Source organism: Episyrphus balteatus, chromosome 3 (assembly GCF_945859705.1).
Source record: "Episyrphus balteatus chromosome 3, idEpiBalt1.1, whole genome shotgun sequence".
Classification (NCBI taxonomy): Eukaryota; Metazoa; Arthropoda; class Insecta; order Diptera; family Syrphidae; genus Episyrphus; species Episyrphus balteatus.
In genome coordinates, this window is record NC_079136.1 from 32265386 (window position 1) to 32286984 (window position 21599).

Consider the following 21599-nt stretch of genomic DNA (forward strand, 5'->3'; position numbering starts at 1 on the left):
TATTCAATAGGATTGAGCCGAACAAGTGGCTTTAAAAATTGTATCATTGTTAGTTCTCAAAACTAGAAAGTTCGACCTTTAAAACCTTTTTTTTTTTATTTAAGTGCCACCATTTTTAAAGGAAAATACAATATTTTAAAAACCTCAAACAATTTGGATATTTTTTTTCTTTAATAAGATACACTAGTCAGCAAGCTTTTTGTTTCAGACACCAAGATAAACTTTTATATAGGTTTTTTGGGTGCTGAGCTCGAATCCGAAGTCAGAACAACTATATCACATCACGTTTTCATCACATCAAAGCGTGACCGTGTCAGATAGTTATACTAAATAATTATTAGTGAGAAAAAAATAACTTTTTTTCTTGTTAAAAATAATATAAGAACTTACAGAAATGTAAATGAATCGTTGTGTCAAAATTTGAAAGCAATTGGCAAAGAACTTTTCCAGATTTACTATTAAAAGCAAATAAACATGAGATATACCAAAACACGTTGATTTCAACTTAAGATTTCTCAAAGAAGAAAAGAGATATTTAAAAGATTCAATAGGATTTAGAAAGACAAGATTTAGTTCTTTTAGAAACCGTTACAAATTTAATTATAACAAATAACCAAACGCTAAGAAATAACATCGAAAACTGGTAAAAATCGGTATTTTCGATTTTCTAACTAGATTATATCAAAAATGTGATGTGATAGAATTTTTTTGACTTCGGATCTCAGCACACCAAAATTCTTAGGAAAAGTATACCTTGGTTTCTGTAACAAAAAAAAAGTTTAATTTTGTTGCCAATGTATCTATTATTTCCCCTAGTGTACGTTTCTACTCTTCCATAAAATAATCTGTTGAGTATAATATTTATTTGTCTTAAACTACGCGAGTTTTAATATGCTATAAGGAAGACTGTTCAGGTTTAAAAGACTGCATAATAATATGTACATTGCTGGATAAGAGTTTTAAATTTCAAGAGACTATTATAAAGTCAAGCTTATTCTAAACACTCATTAACATAATTATGTAGTTAACAGCATTTAGTAAACAATCTAACGGAGTGTATTAATGATTGCACATCGTCAGCAAACATTATGAACGTAACACAAATTATCCAGCCGATTGAGTTCGTTTGGATTTTAAATAACATAACACAGGACCAAGAACGGAACCTTGTGGAACTCCTGCTTATATCATCAATGCTAATATATAACTGCTACAGATTGAAACCGCAGGCTTGTCAGGAACTGACATTGTTAATGGCTTATATGTAACATAAAAATTGATCTTTGTGTAAGATTAAAGAAGAACAAATCAAAATCAATTTATGTGTTATTATATTTGTATGTGTTCAGGACTTTAACTGTTTTGAAATTTTTAGCACTACTCCATTTTTGTTTCTATTATTGTTAATTTATTTGGTCCTTTACTTTGTTTTTTCAAATAAGCCCTAACATTCGATTAATATTTTAAAATTAAAATCGAAAAAGTGCCTCCCATATTTTTTAATTTATATTTTTTTAAAGAAAGCATGACCTATGGTAGGCATGCTATTTTTGTCTCGTTGAAAGTAAAAAAAAGTGTATTTTTCTAAAAACAAATTTTATATATTTTGACAAAGTTATAGAATGTTAAAATTTAGTTTCTATATGAACTCTATCATTTAATGGACTTTATTTTCAAAATAAAGTCTATGTCTATAAATTCATTTATTTTTTACTCAGCACCCGCAAGAATATCTATCCAAAGGTTCCGTAGGTAACAACTCCATCAACCATAACTTTATCCTTTCTAAAATGAAAAGCCTTTTGCTTTCAAATGAGTTTTAGCTCAGGTATTTTAGGTATCTACCTGTACCTTCATAGAATAGAAAGCGCCAGAAAATTTTGAAAGCTGTTAAATTCTATATAACGTTAACCTTTCACCTATAATCCTCTTTAAATTTGAAACTTTTAATTATTTCATTTTTGGATAAAACAACAATCGATATTTGTCGATCTCAAAAGTTGATGTCGTCGTCGGCAGTTTTACTAAAATAAAAAAGGCCGTTCCCAAAAGGGGATACCCTACATATTTTTGGGTTTTTTTGAAAATCATTAGTTATGTTTTGTCTGTTCTTTCAGAAGGAGTGGTTCTGTTGGTTGTTGGAGATGATTGCCTTTTTTAACTTTCAAAATACCTACATAGAAACGTTAAAATGCTTTAACTTTTTTTAACTTCGTTTACCTTTTCTTATGTGAAATTATTTTATATACATATTTTTACCATCTTATTGGTATTGGGAACTTGTTTAAACTTATTTTCTTTTTTTTTCGTACCATTTTAATGTATTTTTTTCCCCAACCCCTTTGAACTTTTCTCTGACTACGACTTTTCTCATAACTCCATTCTAACTTTGTGTTTCCACCCAAGTGAAAAGTTGTGTCAATTTATTGAAAGTGAACACTCTTGTACCACAATGAAGATTAAAATTTCCATCGTGTATATTCGTGTGATGGAGGATTAAACTGACTTTCAACTGTCAAAGTATTTTGTGTTGCTTTGCAACCATCACAGCTTAGCTTATATACTGTTATGCGTCACATTGAGTCCCCGAACACCGCTTCTGCCGTTTACCTTGACTTTGTGCTATGCTATATTATTAGAAGCGCAACATCACCTACACAATCTTCATTTAAACCTTTTTTTTGCTATTATGCTAGTCATAAATTAAGATGAAATCAAGCTGAAAAGTCGGTTTAACATTCCATTGAAATCAAGTGGGTGTGAAAAATGTCTGGAATTTTTTGCAAAATAATTAAATCATTAAGTCTAGCTAGATGTTGGTGTAGTTTAGATATAAAGTAAAATGTTAGTGTTCTGACCAGTTTCAGACGTGGGGTGGTTTTGTACTTGGGACGACTTACTTTTTGTGGTGGATGCGGCTGCGGCTGCGACGTGTGTAGTGATGAATGTGTTTTGAGTTTTTTTTTGGGTTTTGCTTCTCTTCCTTGTGATTGTGTTGTTCTTATATGTAATTTCTTTCTTTTTGTTTTATGTTATTTGTTGTTAAATAAATAGAGAGAGTTTATTTTGTGTACTCTATAATTTGTTGGTTTTTTATTTAAGTTTTTTGTTCATTTTAATTTTACTTTTACATAAAAAAGAAGAGGCGAACTTGTGCCGAAGAAGATTAGAGAAAGAATGACAAAATGAATGACACTTATGATTGAGGAAAGTACAAGAAGGAAGGGCAGCCAACTGTCACAAATAAAAACTTGACGATATTTGGTGGTGCCAAATCTGGTGATGCCAAATATCGTTTTTAAAGATTTAATTTCTAAAGTTGCGTGAACATTACTGCCCCCCTTGGCGTAAATCGCCAAATAGATTTTAATTTGATGAAAAAATGAAAATTATTATTTTTTTTTTTTGGCGTGAGGCGCCCAAAGCAAAATTTGATTTTTTTTTTTTGAAAAAAGAGTAAGTATAAAGTTCTTATTATAAATTGAAAGGCATATATATTAAAAAAATTTATTTTTTTTTTTTTTTGAGAAAAAAAGAAACCTTAAATACTTATTTCAAGTGCAAAAGACAAAGTTTTACAACTAGCGTCGTCACTCTCACTCTTCCGTCAGGGCCGGGGTGTACATTTACAACACGCCAAAGGCGCCATTCAGTGGAAGGAAGATTTGTGGTTTTTACAACAAGTAGGTCATTTAACTTGATATCTTTTTGAAGGGATTGATACTAATGTCTCTGATGAAGTTCTTTAAGATACTCGTATTTCCATCAACGAGAGAATTGTTGTTGGAGGCATTTAACTTTTTACCATCGATTGATGAGGGACAAAATTGGCATCAGCCTGATTAGACTTAGAAAAAAAAAAAAAATGAATTACCGCGCAAAAAGTGACCCGGAGTTAAAATCAATAGATCTGAGGAATCATTGAACATTGATGAAATCGGACGGGAGTTTGAACATGCTTCAATGCGAGCTAATACTGTTGGAAATTCTTCGAATGTATGTTTTGAACTAGTCCCCAGTTTCCGAAGGTGACTTTTGCAACTTTTTACACCAGCCTCCCATATGTGGAGCACCTGGAGGAATAAAATTCCATTTAAGACATTGAACACCATAAGTGGATTGAGTTCCTTGTTGAAATTGAACTGGGAAATTTTTTGAACTTTGCGTTAACAGAATCTGACTGATTGAGTCGACCGTTGACCCTAATGAGATTACTTGAATTTAAAAATGAATTAAAACGAAATAAGTGAAATTCTTTGGAGAGTGGGTCTACCTTCCATTAATAGAGAATATTCTGTTGGATACTAATTTCTTTGAGCTTGCTGTATTAAACGGTTTTGTACAAACTGCATTTCTTGAGAAGTAATGCCTTATGAAGTGTACTTCGTATTTGTCTGTTGGATAATTTAAAGATATTTTAAAACGGAAAGGTTTGATATGCGTGGACAGAGAAACTTGAAACGTAAATTTTAACCATTTTGGAAAGTAGAAGTGCCCCACACAACTCAAGGCGTGGCAATGACACATAATTGATGGGTGAAACCCTTGATTTTGCACAGAGCAAGTGAGAAGAGAAAGTTCCGTTAGACTGACGAACGCTTATGTATAAAGTGGTGGCATATGCCTTTTCTGAGGAGTCACAGAAACCATAAAATTGGACTTATTAAACGTGGGATCGGCCAGTTGAAGGCCTTCAAAAATAGAAGGATCTTGGGAGGTTGTTAGTAAGTGTTTTAATCACAATGGCCTTAGCTGATATAGTGATTTGAGGGGGATATGCAGAAGTAATTTAAAAGGACAAATTTTCTTTGAAGTGATGGAGAGATTTCCACTGATCCCAGAAATAGTTATATTTTTGTCGATATATAATGAATTCAGACGTTTTGAACAGCTGCCGAAATGAAAGACATTTTGGAACCTGGATCAATGAGGGCTCTTACAATATGGATTGCCAAAAAAAAAACCTTTTTTTTTTCTATAGATCACCATGAAATTTTGATATGAAGCTTGAGCAATGAATGGTTGCGAAGAAGCAAATATTTGAGAATTTAATATAAAGCTTGTGATTGAGAAGTGGACTGTAGATTAAAAATTTTGATTTTGAACTGGAGAGGGATTATTTGCAAGGTGCAAAAGTGTATGGTGTCTTTTCTTACAAAAAACTCCAAGAATATTTGCTAAAACAAGTAACCTTTTGAATAACTGGTGTCTAAGCAATTATTGCACATCTTCTTTTCTCGAACTATTTCGATTCGGGATTGGATTGATAATGCCTAAAATTTAGGACACTCATAAATTGCATGTTCTGCGAAGCAAATTTTACACTTAGTTCCTCCCGCCTTCGCAAGAAAAGTATTGACTTTGCTAGGCTTCTGAAAATTGTTTTTCTGGTGACTTGGAAATTTTGTGATAATGGTTTTGAAAAAGTGGTGTCTAAAATAGATTCTAACGCCTGGAATCGTGAATTTAAGAACTTATCTAACTTTTCCCAAGTTGGTACCTTTGTTGGATCTTCTAAAGATTGTTCCCAAGGAGAAAGTGTTGTTTTAATTTAATTAATATTAACATCAATACGAGTGTTTTCATATGTGGAGTGGGTTGAAAACTTAGATAAGTTTGTTTTTTTTTTTTCAAAGAGACCTAAAAAATATATGTTTAAAAAATAATTCTAAAGAAAGAAAAATTTCAAAAGAGAGTTGAAAAGTTTAGAGCGAGTGAGTGAAAACGTGAATAAATTTCTGCACTTTCAGAATTAATTTGAAAAATTATTCAAAACTCATACATACAAACAAAAGAATCTTTCAAAGTATAATTACGAAAAGCAAGGATTCTCAAAAAAAACCTTGAAAAGCGAGAGCGAACTTTGAAAAGAGAGAGAATGAGTGAAAACGTGAATAGATTTCTGCGTTTTCAGAATTAGTTTGAAAAAACTTCAAAAAAACCAATTCAAACAAAATAATTTTTTAAAGTGTAATTGAGAAAAATCATACTTAAAAAGTGAGAACGAGTGAAAACGTGAAGAGATTTCGGCGTTTTCAGAATTATTTGAAAAAACTTCCAAAAACCAATTCAAACAAAATAATTTTTTTGAGAAACGCAAGGGTTCTCAAAAGAACTTTGAAAAGAGAGAGAATGAGTGAAAACGAGAATAGATTTCTGCGTTTTCAGAATTAGTTTGAAAAAAATTCCAAAAACCAATTCAAACAAAATAAGTTTTGAGAAACGCAAGGGTTCTCAAAAAAACTTTGAAAAGATAGAGAATGAGTGAAAACGTGAATAGATTTCTGCGTTTTCAGAATTAGTTTGAAAAAAACTTCCAAAATCCAATTCAAACAAAACAATTTTTGAGACGCAAGGGTTCTCAAAAGAACTTTGAAAAGAGAGAGAATGAGTGAAAACGTGAATAGATTTCTGCGTCTTCAGAATTAGTTTGAAAAAAAACTTCCAAAAACCAATTCAAACAAAATAATTTTTTAAAGTGTAATTGAGAAAAGCATACTTAAAAAGTGAGAACGAGTGAAAACGTGAAGAGATTTCGGCGTTTTCAGAATTAGTTTGAAAAAACTTCCAAAAACCAATTCAAACAAAATAAGTTTTGAGAAACGCAAGGGTTCTCAAAAAAAAAAACTTTGAAAAGAGAGAGAATGAGTGAAAACGTGAATAGATTTCTGAGTTTTCAGAATTAGTTTGAAAAAAACTTCCAAAAACCAATTCAAACAAAATAAGTTTTGAGAAACGCAAGGGTTCTCAAAAAAACTTCGAAAAGAGAGAGAATGAGTGAAAACGTGAATAGATTTCTGCGTTTTCAGAATTAGTTTGAAAAAACTTCCAAAAAACCAACTCAAACAAAATAATTTTTCAAAGTATAATTGAGAAATGCGAGGGGTTCTCAAAGGAACCTTGAAAATTGAGAGCTACTCGATGAAAACGTTAACAAATTTTTTCGTTTTCAGAATTAATTAGAAAAAAATTTCAAAAAACAATTGCCACAAAAGAATATTTTAAAAGTATTATTGAGAAAAGCGAGGGGTTCTCAAAAGAACCTTGAAAATTGAGAGCGCCTGGGTGAAAACGTTAATAAATTTTTGCGTTTTCAGAATTAATTTGAAAAAACTTTCAAAAAACAATTCAAACAAAAGAATTTTTCAAAGTCTGACTGAGAAAAGCGAGGGGTTCTCAAAAGAACCTTGAAAATTGAGAGCGACTGGGTGAAAACGTTAATAAATTTTTGCGTTTTCAGAATTAATTTGAAAAAACTTTCAAAAAATAATTCAAACAAAAGAATTTTTCAAAGTCTAATTGAGAAAAACGAGGGGTTCTCAAAAGAACCTTGAAAATTGAGAGCGACTGGGTGAAAACGTTAATAAGTTTTTGCGTTTTCAGAATTAATTTGAAAAAACTTTCAAAAAACAATTCAAACAAAAGAATTTTTCAAAGTCTAATTGAGAAAAACGAGGGGTTCTCAAAAGAACCTTGAAAATTGAGAGCGACTGGGTGAAAACGTAAATAAGTTTTTGCGTTTTCAGAATTAATTTGAAAAAACTTTCAAAAAACAATTCAAACAAAAGAATTTTTCAAAGTCTAATTGAGAAAACGAGGGGTTCTCAAAAGAACCTTGAAAATTGAGAGCGACTGGGTGAAAACGTTAATAAGTTTTTGCGTTTTCAGAATTAATTTGAAAAAACTTTCAAAAAACAATTCAAACAAAAGAATTTTTCAAAGTCTAATTGAGAAAAACGAGGGGTTCTCAAAAGAACCTTGAAAATTGAGAGCGACTGGGTGAAAACGTAAATAAGTTTTTGCGTTTTCAGAATTAATTTGAAAAAACTTTCAAAAAACAATTCAAACAAAAGAATTTTTCAAAGTCTAATTGAGAAAACGAGGGGTTCTCAAAAGAACCTTGAAAATTGAGAACGACTGGGTGAAAACGTTAATAAGTTTTTGCGTTTTCAGAATTAATTTGAAAAAACTTTCAAAAAACAATTCAAACAAAAGAATTTTTCAAAGTCTAATTGAGAAAAACGAGGGGTTCTCAAAAGAACCTTGAAAATTGAGAGCGACTGGGTGAAAACGTAAATAAGTTTTTGCGTTTTCAGAATTAATTTGAAAAAACTTTCAAAAAACAATTCAAACAAAAGAATTTTTCAAAGTCTAATTGAGAAAACGAGGGGTTCTCAAAAGAACCTTGAAAATTGAGAGCGACTGGGTGAAAACGTTAATAAGTTTTTGCGTTTTCAGAATTAATTTGAAAAAACTTTCAAAAAACAATTCAAACAAAAGAATTTTTCAAAGTCTGACTGAGAAAAGCGAAAGGTTCTCAAAAGAACCTTGAAAATTGAGAGCGACTGGGTGAAAACGTAAATAAGTTTTTGCGTTTTCAGAATTAATTTGAAAAAACTTTCAAAAAACAATTCAAACAAAAGAATTTTTCAAAGTCTAATTGAGAAAACGAGGGGTTCTCAAGAGAACCTTGAAAATTGAGAATAGCAGGACTTCTCAAAACAACCTTGAAAATTTGAGAGCGAATGAGTGAAAACGTAAATAAAATTCTTCGTTTTCAGAATTAATTTGAAAAAAACTTTCAAAAATCAATTCACAAAAAAAGAATTTTTCAAAAGATAATTGAGAAAGAGCAAGGGTTCTCAAAAGAACCTTGAAAATTGAGAGCGAATGCTGTGAAAACATGTCTGCGTTGTTTTGAAAAAAAAAAAGATATTTGAAAAGTTTAAAGAAAAGGCACAAGTTCCAAAAATAAAAAAAAACTTTTCAAAGAGAGTTGAAATAAATTTAAATTCTTAAAATTATTTATCAAAAATTTTATTTTAATTTTTGTTTAAATAGATTCTTAATAGAAAATATTCGAAGAGTTGCAAGATTCAAGAAAAACTATTTAAAAAAAACAATTTGAAATGATTCAAGAGTTCACAAAGGAACCTTGAAAACAAATTTCAATTTAGAATAATTCGTGGTACTTGATAATCGAAGAAAAAAAAATTTATATTTTTTAAGAGCAAAAGAAATGTCCCAAAGGAACTTGGAAACCAGCTTAAAACATGATTGAAGAAAAAAAATTGAACCGTTAAAATATAAGTCGAATAGAAAAAAAAAAGTAAAGCGTGATGTTTACTGTAAACCAAAATTACAGTTGCAAAACTGTTTTATGAAATGACGCCATCCAATAAATGCCAACTACAAACAAATGTACCGTTGTTGGGAGCACGAGTAGCACAAAAACCGAGTACAGTTGGTTCTCATAAGAAACTGTGTAAAAGAAAATGATTTTTTAAAAATGCAATGAGTTTTTTTGTTAGATTTCAAGCCAAATGACTTTAAAAAAAATTAGGAACAATATCGCGATATGAAACCGAAAGAGAGAGAATGTGACGCCAACTTTACTTTACCGTTGAAATAAGAAACGCTAGATACTAAAAAATGCACTAGTGTATGTACATATTTACATATATGAATCATAATTTAATAAAAAAAAACCTTTCAAAATATAAAAAAAAAACTTCAACTCACCCTGTACAGATTTTTTTTGATTAATCTATTTGAAAATTTAGGATGCTTTTGTTGATGATTCTTCTGATGAGGTTGTCGTTTCTTGATGCTTTATGATGGTTCTTCTTCCTACGTTGCGCCAATCGAAGCAATGGCGTTTACAATTTTTTCCAGCTTCTTATTTGTGTGGCTCTCAAAAGAGCCTTTAAATTTGAGGCGTGTCGTCGTCAAAAGCGACGATTAAGTAAAAAAACGTATATAGCACTTTTCTTGTTCTGAAGTGCGAGCACGTGTGGTTCATGTGTCGCAGCTCGTTGACACCAGTAAGTCCAGGCGGTGGAGCACAATTATCTGGCTCGATTGGACCAAATGTTCTGACCAGTTTCAGACGTGGGGTGGTTTTGTACTTGGGACGACTTACTTTTTGTGGTGGATGCGGCTGCGGCTGCGACGTGTGTAGTGATGAATGTGTTTTGAGTTTTTTTTTGGGTTTTGCTTCTCTTCCTTGTGATTGTGTTGTTCTTATATGTAATTTCTTTCTTTTTGTTTTATGTTATTTGTTGTTAAATAAATAGAGAGAGTTTATTTTGTGTACTCTATAATTTGTTGGTTTTTTATTTAAGTTTTTTGTTCATTTTAATTTTACTTTTACATAAAAAAGAAGAGGCGAACTTGTGCCGAAGAAGATTAGAGAAAGAATGACAAAATGAATGACACTTATGATTGAGGAAAGTACAAGAAGGAAGGGCAGCCAACTGTCACAAATAAAAACTTGACGATATTTGGTGGTGCCAAATCTGGTGATGCCAAATATCGTTTTTAAAGATTTAATTTCTAAAGTTGCGTGAACAGTTAGAGTAAAATATATTTATTAAACTTAATTAAGAAATGTGCTTTTTTGTAAGGTAAAAGACTTTTGGATAATAATGTGTTGATGAAAATTATTTAACTGAGAAGTAAGTAAACTTTATTGTTACTGAAAATGTTTGGGGGATAATTTTAAAGTGATTGGAATACGTTGTTGAAGAGTTGCCAAATAAGAATTTGGGCAGACAGAAGTTTCAAAACAGTGCTTTTACTTGCTACTGATTGGGCAATGGACATGAGTTGTTACTAACGTTGCTCGATGACCAACACTTCTTTTCAAACTGGTACACGAAGAAAAAAGACCACATAAAAACAAACAAATTCCGTATTAAATTAAGCTGATTTCTGCATGGTTTTTAGCCAAGACGACTTTCATTTTAAATTAAGCGGACGAATCTTCTTAATTTCTTGCATGTGCAAATTTCAAAGAAATCCACATAATTTAAGCGGAAAATCATCTTATTTTTTTATGGAAACATTTTAAGTAAAACAAAAAACTTGCAGCCACTGGAAATCGATCCTACAACTGTTGAGTCACTAGGCGAGTGACTTAAAATTTAGCTATCTCGCTGTTGGAAATAAGTATGAACTGCAGCTCAAGTCTGACGATAATTTTAAAATTTAAATAAATGAAAATTCACATTAAAATTAAATGAATTCACCCTAAATTTAAAATAATTTAACAGGATTCCACTTATTTTAAGCGGAAATTGTATTTTGTTAAAGTGTTGGGATTAAAAGTGGACACCCTCTTATTTTAAGGTGCACTTTTTTCTCCGTATAGCTGAAAGTGGAACAAAAAATCATAGGACTTAGAAACAACGTTTCACGGGGAACCAACATTTAACATACATTAAGCATACAAATCTTATGACTTAAAGATTTCGGAATATAAAGGAAATAACTTAACAAAAGCTTTATTCTTTCTTTAGTAATATCCTAACATACCGACTATTAACCTCAGCCTTAGATTCAAAGCATTAAAAAAAAATGTTGTGAGGTACTTTAAATATAATGGAGAGTGAATAAATTGGACCTTAATGAAATATACATATTTTGTAGACGTTAATATTGTCTTCAAATAATACATATACTTCTCTCTGATACAGTTTTAAAAAAATAGAAGTTTGTTGGTTTTTCATTTTTTAAATTGAAAGTTAATTGTCGAAAAATTTGGGTCAAGAGTCGAAAATCGAGTTTCAGTTTAACTTCTGTTTCAGTATTTTATTGAATTACTCTTTTATATAATACCGTTTTTAGTCCTCTTCATATAATTTAAACCAGGTTTTATTTATCCGATTTTACTTAAAGTAAAGTATTTAGTGTTTTTTTTTAAACTAAAGGGTAATTTGTGAATGTAAGCCACACTATAACAATAAAAATAAATTCATCGAAAAAAGTAGCTTTATAGGTTAGGTATGTACATCTATAAGCTATCACTATCAGTCCTATGTATGTATGTACCTATACTCTTGTACATTTTTTTTATTTAAATGCAAATAAATATTTATGTAATTAATGTATGTATAAGGTGCTATATTGAAAAAAAAATATTTTTATACCTTTATTAACAATATCTGCCATGGAACCATTTTCCTTATTTCTGACTTTGTCGTAAATGACCTAACCGATTTCAACAAAATTTTTTGTGCGAAAACGTTTAAATACCCTTAATTAAAGATTATAAATTTTTTCCACAAAAGTCAATTTTAAATTTTCGAAGAGTTTTTTAATTTTTTTTTATGTTTGAGGAAAAATAATTTATTCAAAATGGTATACGAAATATTTTTTTTTTAATATTTTGAAAATTATTACACTCAAAAAATTAATTTTTAAAAAAAAAGTCCAACAATTTTTAAAATTAAAATTCCAAAAATTGACTTTTAGAGGATCACTGAAAAATAGGAAACAGCTAATATTAAAACGAAACTATTTTGTTCTGATTATCTACATTTTCGGTTTTGCGAAAAAGAATTACAGTGAATCAAGAAGTCCATCTATTATTCAGCAAGTCTTCTAAAAAATAAAAAAAAAAAAAATGGAAAAACATAAACCAACATTTTAGCAACTTGTTAAAAACCAATTATACTTGGGCAATGTCAACATCATCAAAACAGAAAACAATACAAAAAAAAAAATTAAAAAAAACCATGCAACCCATGCAAAAATCCTTCAATTAATATTGCTTTCAAAAACATTTGGTGTGAAATAGAAAAGCGAGAGAGAGGATGCCTTAATTAAATCCTCAAGTCATTCGAACCGAAGAAGGACACACGATAGGGATTGCAAAATTGAAATTGTTTTGGGGTTGGCAATAAATCACCGGTGTCGTTCAGTATCGTCCTTAGTACATATATCGAATTCGAGGCAACCAGTCCGTATCGGTGGTAGGTATATATAGGAAGGTAGTTTTTTTAGTAGATACCCAACTATAAAATTTCGTTTTGGCCAGAGAAAGTACAAACTACTCAATGCATATCGGATAGAGGAACCATCGTCGTAGTCGTCGTTGTCCCGGAACCAGTGTGACTATGCTTAAGTGAACAGCGAAATGTAGGGTGGAATTGCATGTTCCTTTTACGAGTTAACTAGAAAAAAAATGTGTATACACGTTTACAGTGCAGGATAAATGAATAAAAACTTAAGTCACTAGTTGAGTTGAATGGACTAGTTTTTGTAGAAAAAAAAGTACAAAAGTAGAAAAAGTGAATTTTTTTTAACCAACATTTTTTTTTTCGACTTAAATGATTTATTCCATTTTTGAAAATTCTAAACGTTTTAGATTTGAACTTGAATGAAATATCCAATATCCAGTCAATCAAAACTACATAATATCATTATTATAAGTTAGTTGTTTTCAAAGATTTTTGATTTACAAAAAAAATTAATGGATTTTACGAAGACTTTTGAGCTATCCTTTGACTATCCTTGAATATGAAGTACTTAGTCTTCAGAACAAACATACGACTACAAAATTTTTTTTCCGAACTAAGTTGGTGATATTTTTTGACAATTGCATATAACTTACCTTTAAGATCCCTAAATATATTCTGTACAAAAAAAAAAAAATGTATTCAAAGTGACATAAAGCTTCCTAGAGACTCGACAAACGGAACTGGTGCCAGGAAAAATAGATAATTAAGTTTTGGTTTTTGTGTGGTTCTAATCCGGGGATAATGATGAAAAAATTGTTTATTTTTTGTGTGCCAAAATACTAAACAAATTATATGAGGTTTGAGGAAAAAAGCCTTCCAAATCTTACTGGAAAATATAAGCCCTATAGCCAAATAAGGGTTCAACCTCGGAATAAATAATAATAGAAACATTGAAAATCGCAGGGATATGATATTTTTCTAGACTTTTAAGTAAATTTTTAGAATGCCAAAGCAAACAATATGTCTATTAGCTTTCATGACGAGGCTTACCGCTTTTTCAACTTTTTTGCCTCAGATTTTAAAATATATATTGCGGAGTCACGATGCAGTTGAAAAATATATTCTATGAAACTGCTTTATTTAGAAATCCGTCGCAATATTGAAAGAAATAGGATAATAAAATGTCTTAAGGAATTTAGCTATACTGAGCCTAAATACAAGATCGAATGCCTTTTTGATTTCATGCCATCAAACTATTTTTGAGGATTCGTTTAATTTATAATGAGAAAAAAGCTTTTAATTTTTAGACTTTCAAACAGGTTAATGAACATAAAAGGATTTTAACTTAAAATACTCGTAAAGATGAATTTTACCTGGAAATCTTTACTTTTTCAGAAGCCTGAAGTGTAAGTTAAAAGAAAAAAGACGACGATAAAAATGAAACTTATCATTAAGGTTAAAAGTTGTTGTTTTTATGGGAAAATCTTTTCAATTTTTCTCAAGGAGATTATAAAAATTAGAATATTTACTGCTTAAAAATGTGATGCTTTTTTATCAAAGGCTGAGGTAAGCTCGCCGGTTCCAGGGTTTTCCCGAAGAAAGCACAGTAAAACTCGGCTATAGAAGAAAAACCAAAAACTCAAATTCTTTAGTTTCACTATAGAATCGTTCTTTATTGTTCTCTACTTTCTTTAAATAACAATTTTAAATAAAACTTATATACTACTTATAAATAATGCCCAATACTCTAAGAGAGCAGGGGATCTCGGACGGAGATAAAAGAAATAAATCCTACGGTGACCAAAATATGCTATTATGACCAAACTCAGAGTGAGATGGTGGTTTCGGGAATTATAACCAAACTCCAAATGAGATGGTGGCTTCGGATAGAAACGGGAATTATGACCAAACTCCAAATGAGATGGTGGTTTCGGGAATTATGACCAAACTCCAAATGAGATGGTGGCTTTGGGGATTATGACCAAACTCAGAGTGAGATGGTGGTTTCGGGAATTATGACCAAACTCCAAACGAGATGGTGGCTTTGGGAATTATGACCAAACTCAGAGTGAGATGGTGGTTTCGGGAATTATGACCAAACTCCAAATGAGATGGTGGCTTCGGATAGAGACGGGAATTATAACTAACGGTCGGAAGTAATGCCCTTAACTCAAAATGAGAAGGGGAACTCGGAAAGAGACGCTAAATCTACCTAGCTAACGTCAAAACGGAAATTTGCCAACATTCCAAAAATTTACAACACTGAAAATAATAAATTTCGTAAAATTACGAAAATCGTTTCATACACTACATTTTCATTGGCCCAACGAAACTTTCGTTGGCTCAACGAAAATATGTAATTTTTCGTAATATGAAAACCTTCATCAATTAATGAAAACGTTTCATACACTTTTTCTCCCTACCTAGTGCCAAAAAATCCAACTTAATGAAAAGATTCATCACTTAACGAAAAATTTCATACTCATTTTAAAGAATAAAAATAAGAATTTTGTCCTTACTTTATCAAAGTTTTAATTAAGTAACGAAAAAATTCATTAACTTATGAAATTCAACATTAACTAACGAAAATCTTCATAAGCTTATGAAAATTCTTCATATACTAATGAAATATTACATTGGCTTATGAAAACATACATCAGTTAACGAAAAAAAATCGTTGCCTTACAAAAAAAAACCTAGACTTGGGTGCATTTCAGTTGTAATGATGAAAAACTTAATCTTGCTGGATATAGTTCACATTAGGTTTTTGTTTAAAAATCTATGTAAGTTGAGCTGAATATAAACAATATTCGCGTATTGACAAGGTGTCTCACGATAAGTCAGTCAACTGATGAGTCTAAGTGAGTTCCACCGGGATAAACGCCAATTTTTTGTTTGGACTATTAAATCAATGATTTAACAGGTCCAATTAAATATTTATAAAAAGAAAAATGAATGAAAAAATTCGTAGGTTAACGAAAAAATTCGTTATTCTACGAAAAGAATGTGAGAATAATCTACTAAAAAAATAATTAATACAACGAAAAGTTTCGTTAGCTAACGAATATTTTTTCGTAATTTAATTAAAATATTCATAAAATTTACGAAAAACTTCGTTAGCTTACGAAAGTTTTAATTAAATTTAACGTTAATTGATGAAAAAATTTCGTAAAGTGATGTAAAAATTCATTAATTCTCGATCAAAAATTTTAATGAAAAATTTCATTAAAATACGAAAGTTTTCGTTAATTGATGAAGTTCTTCATTAACGTATGAATGCCATTTCGTTGAGCCAATTAAATTTTTCATCGGCTGAAAATTGATTAAATTTTCGTTGGCTCAACGAATTTTTTCGTTGTATTTACGTAAGGATTTGGTTCAGTGAACAATACGGTATATCTATTACGGCTTAAATAGGTGTATTGAGGGAGAAATCGTCTACTCGAAGTAGATTCAAAAGATCTCTGGTTTATTCGGAAATTCTTACATCTACTTAGTAATATTTTTACACAAAGCAAGTGTGAACTCTATAAAATTAAACGGTAAAATTAAAGTTAAATTAATAATAACAATAGTTTTGAGTATAAAACAAAATGTATGTTGTCGTGTTTGTGTTGTTGCTATTGATGGCATAATCCGGGACGTTCAGTTGTTTCGGTATCGGTTTTATAGTCCGGGATGGGCGGTTGCCAAATAGTTTTAATTAATTTGATTTCTTTTTGTTGCTGTTGATGGCATAGTCCGGGACGTTTTATAAATTTGGTTTCGGGTTTATAGTCCGGGATGGTTGGTTTCCATACAGCTTTAATTAAATTGGTTTGCGGTGGAAAGGAAAGTGTGACGCTTCGTTACAAAAATTGTTTCGAAAGGTTTTAGGTGCACTGATCTACCTTCACTATCAATTTGTTGAAAACTGATCTCCTTTGTACTCAACTAAATAATCAATCTGACAAGAAAATAACAATCATAATTTTAAGTTTTTGTTTGTCACCAATTCCTTATGATTATATAATTTGAGTAGTTTAATTGGACTTTTGTGGTCAATTTTGTTTCTTTATGTAAATAATAGGATATTTTTACTCACATAATTTTTTATTTTAATTGCATTTTAATATTTTATTTTTTTTTAAATATAATATTAATAATGTATTAACCAGATTTTCCAATTGATTTAAAATTGATTTAAATTTAAGCACATTAGGGTGTTTGTTATTAAACAGTTTTCCGAGAATAAAGTTCCTATGTGGAAAAATAATTTCTAAATAGATATAAAAAAAAATATTTTTTATATTGAAATCGATAAGAGTTGACTTATGTGGCCATTTTTTTAGATATAGCTTTAAAGGAAAAAAGTTTAATGAGGTTCTTGTCTGTATTAAATAGCGTTTTCAAAAAGGTAAAAATAGACTTTCTGGGACAAGGCGTTTAATCAGGACATACATGTTTCTTTTGGGTTTTATTAAACAAACCAGAAAAAGCATGAGAAATTATATAAAACCCAAAAAAGCTGAACCTCTGGCCTCAATACAAAAAATCTGAACATTGACGGTTACACCGAAAAAAAAAACCAATATCAATTTAACATTTTTTAAATATCAAATTAACATTTTTTAAATATCACCCAAAAATGCTCTATAAAATGTGTTTTATGATATTTAAAATGTTAAAACAACATTTTTATTATCAGGATGATATTTAAATGTCACATTTTGGAAATTTTTTTTGATATTTTATTATCATTTTTTCATATCAATTTCTCATTCCAAATTATTGAAAAATATTAAACAAAAAATTCTTAATGTGTACTAATTAAAAGGCGCTTTGTGTTTTTTCGAAGTAAAATGTATGATTTACTGAGAAAATTTGATCGGCACTAAGATTTTACTTCACATAGTTTGGGAGAAAATAACAAAACAATTATATCACCTATAATAGACAAAATAATATCACCATTATTTTGTAAAGAATATCACAACACAAACATTACTGTTAAAAAAGGAGCCAAGTTCTCCTATGTTGAAGTTATGCTGGCACAAAAAGTTCTGAAATGTAAAAGTGTACCAAGTTCTAAAGCTTGGCTTTAAATTTGTATAAATAAAATGTTGATTGTTCTCTTGACAATTTTTCTTTAAATTACCAATTTTTAAAGCTATTTGAAAAATTGCCAAGCAAACAATCAATATTTTATTTATACAAAATTAAAGCCAAGCTTTAGAACTTGGTACACTTTTACATTTCAGAACTTTTTGTGCCATCATAACTTCAACATAGGAGAACTTGGCTCCTTTTTTAACAGTAATGTTTTTGTTGTGATTTCACTACTTTTTGCAAGGTATTGCTGTAGAACTTAAAATCTCTATAATTGATGAACACTCAGAGAAAATGGGCGGTTACCACGCCCCTTCTCTAAAATTCTCAAATTGTAATTTTTTCTTTTGTTTAAACTACCAGGTCTACCAATCTTTCAAATTTTAAGGTTCTACGTAAGTTAGAAATGCTCTATAATATTTGATGAAAATTCAGCAGAAATGGGCGATTGCCATGCCCCCTATCCAAAATTCTCAAATTTTAAATTTTTTCCTTGGTATAACTTACTAGCTTTACCATTCTACCAAGTTTCAAGATTCTACGATAATCAGAAGTGCTCTAAAAAATTTGATAAAATTTAGTTAAAATGGGCGAAAAAATGGAAAATGGCTAAAATTCTCAAATTTCAAATTTTTCCCTTTGTATAAACCACTAGCTCTATCATTCTACCAAGTTTCAAGATTCTACGATAGTTAGAAGTGCTCTAAAATAATTGATGACAATTCAGCGAAAATGGGCGGTTACCACGCCCCCTGAATTGAAAATCTTAAATTTTCGATTTTTTTCTTTGTATGCACCTCAATCCATATCACTGTGCAAAATTACAAGTTTCTACGATAACGGGAAGTTCTCCATAATTTTGATGATCTGTCAGTGAGTGAATCAGTCAGTCAGTCAGTCAGTTACGGTTTTTGAGATTTTCGAAGCCCTATATCTCAGGAACTACTCATCCTAGGCAGCTGAAATTTCATAAGGAGTTTGTTTTCGACTAGTTCAACAAATGGAGCGAGTTTGAAATTTCTGACATATTTGGTATAGAAGTTGGAGGAGGGTCGAAAATGGCCTGAGTTGTTTCCTGTAAATAAGGGTGTAGTGCCAAAGTTGCTATAGAACTTGGCTGGGCACTACCGTGCCCCTTGATTCCCTTTCAGTAATGTTTTGAAAAAAGAAAGAAAATTCTTAAAATAATAAAAATAATAAAAATGAAAAGGAAAGAAATAGGTTTCATTATAATAAACTAAAACGTAAAATCTAGTCAACTTTGATATTTTAATTGTCAAAGTGAAATTTTCACTATCCACTTTAACTTTAAAAAATGTCAAAATGATATTTTAATTGTCAAAGTGAAATTTTCACTGTCCCACCTGAAATTAAAAAATGTCAAAATTGATGTTTTAATTGTTGGACGACTTTTGTCACTGAAAAATGTTAATTTGATAGCTGTTATTATCAAATATTTTTTTTCGGTGTAGAACATATGTTTTTCATTAAAAAAAAATAACATTAAATGCTTTTAAAGAATTTTATTGAATTTAACTATTTATATAACCATTAAATAATTGAATAAAACGTTATAAAAGAAATATGTATAAGAGGAAAAAGAACTCTGCTCAATCAGAATCCCAAATTTTTATAATGCTGTGTTGTATCTTTATTCCAATTTTCTTATTTTCATCTCTGATTGTATCTATTCTTGTAGTTTATTGACAGTAGCATGGTTAACGTTAACTATTAAACTAACAGCGCCTATAGTTGTTTTCATTTTAAGGTTTTTCTGTATCACGAAAATATAGGTCTTGTGTCCAACAAAAAAGTACGCATACGCCCGAGTGTATCGTAAAAAAAATACTTTAGAAACTTTTATAAATCTTCGAGGATCTTGTATTTATAATAATAAGTGTTGTTTGCGGTTTGTAATACTATTTTTGATAAAATATAACAATTTGAAAACAGATCTACATTTTTTTTAGTGAGATTTTAAATTAAATTTTGTCATGAATTTGCATTTAAAGTAAATGCATTCATGATTCAACAATGATATCCCCTAAGGACCTTAATGAATTTGAGAACTTTTCTCATAATCAAATCAGTACCTGAGTGAGAAAGCACTGTGTTTCATTTCTACACTTGCATATACATAATTTAATCCCAAAAAAATCATTGTCAATCGAACAAAAATAAACATTCAAAGTTTATATCCCACTTTGTCGTTGACACTCGTAAACACATCAAATACCCATAACTTTATATTTAAACCTGCAATCCTTTTTGGTCCTGTGATGCGGATACGGATACCATACTGCCACACTTGCAATTTAATTCTCTTCTTCTATTTTTGTTCTTATGGTGTTGTGTTGTGTTTGTTGCTGCTATCTATTGCTGTTGCTTCTGGGCTTCTAACTGAATGGTGATGGTCTTTCTATGCACTTTAGTATATAACCTGTGATATAGTAAGTTACCCTTCGTGTCGAAATACATGTATATTCTCAGAAAAAATGAACTCCAATATTTGAAACTGAAAGGATATTCGACTCAGTGCTGGATTATCCCTGTATAACAATTTAAGTTCGTAACGACAATTAGTTCCAACAAATTCCTTTTGAATGCATTTAGGGGAACTTGATAGATTTCGTTTCTTTCTTGCTATAACTAATCGTGTGCATTGCATACAATAATGTTATTTAGAATGAAATTAAGAGAATGAGTTTAACTGGGTTTAGGACATAGCAAAATTCGACTCAGAGGGCCTTATAAAATAAAGTCTGCTCCTCTTTTATTCTTTCCCTGTCTCTGAATCTAGTAAATAACATTAAAATTCTTCACAGCACTTTGTTGTGGAATTATTGTAAATTTACGATTTAATAAACATGAGAGTAAAATCCTTTTTGCTTTTTTGTTGTTGTTGTTGCTTTTCTTGTTTTGTTGTTGTTCTTTTGTGTTAGCTTTATTCTCTCTTGTTCCATGATAACCTTAAGGAAGTAATAATGTCGAACGCGTGGTAACTAACAATGCATGAGAAAAGGATTCTCTCTCTCTGTGCTGTAAAATCTTAAAACTGTGAGAAGTTTTTCTTTATTTTTCTTGCTGTTTCTTATTTGTTTCTTGTAAGAAAAAGGTGCGGTTAAAGTGGATGTAGAGAGTTAGATCATAAAAGTTAAAAGGTGAGGATTTTTGTAATTCGAGTAAAACATCAAAACAAAGACTTTCCAAAGAGTTTCTGAGTTTTACAACGTGGCGTAAAAAAGAAAGTACATATTTCTATTACATATATTTATTAAAGGTTAGAAATTTGGTCGCATTTAGTAAGTTTAATATGTATAAATAATAAATAACACATGCATTAATATTTTGCATTTTAATGTTCCAGCCTAGTTTGTGTACTACAAATCTTGTAATTTTTTTTTTTTTTTTTTTACATTTTCTATTCTTATAAAATGAATTAATTCCTCCTTTCGTGACCTTTTTCAGTAAAATAATTTTTACTTTTTTCGTGGGCTACAGGTATTTCTTCAATATATTCTAATTTGAACTAGTCGACGTTTCGGGTATGCTTATACCCTTCTTCAGGACTTTAAAAAAAAAAAAAAACATGTCTTAAAAATATTAGAAAAGCAATAAATTATCTATACTTACAATATTCATGTGGTTAACATATATTTAATATATTTAATTAAATATATGTTAACCACAAACGTCATTGCCCAGCACTGTGTCACTTAAGATTCAATTTCTCCGAATTCATTTGTTCAATGTCTTAGCGGAACTATA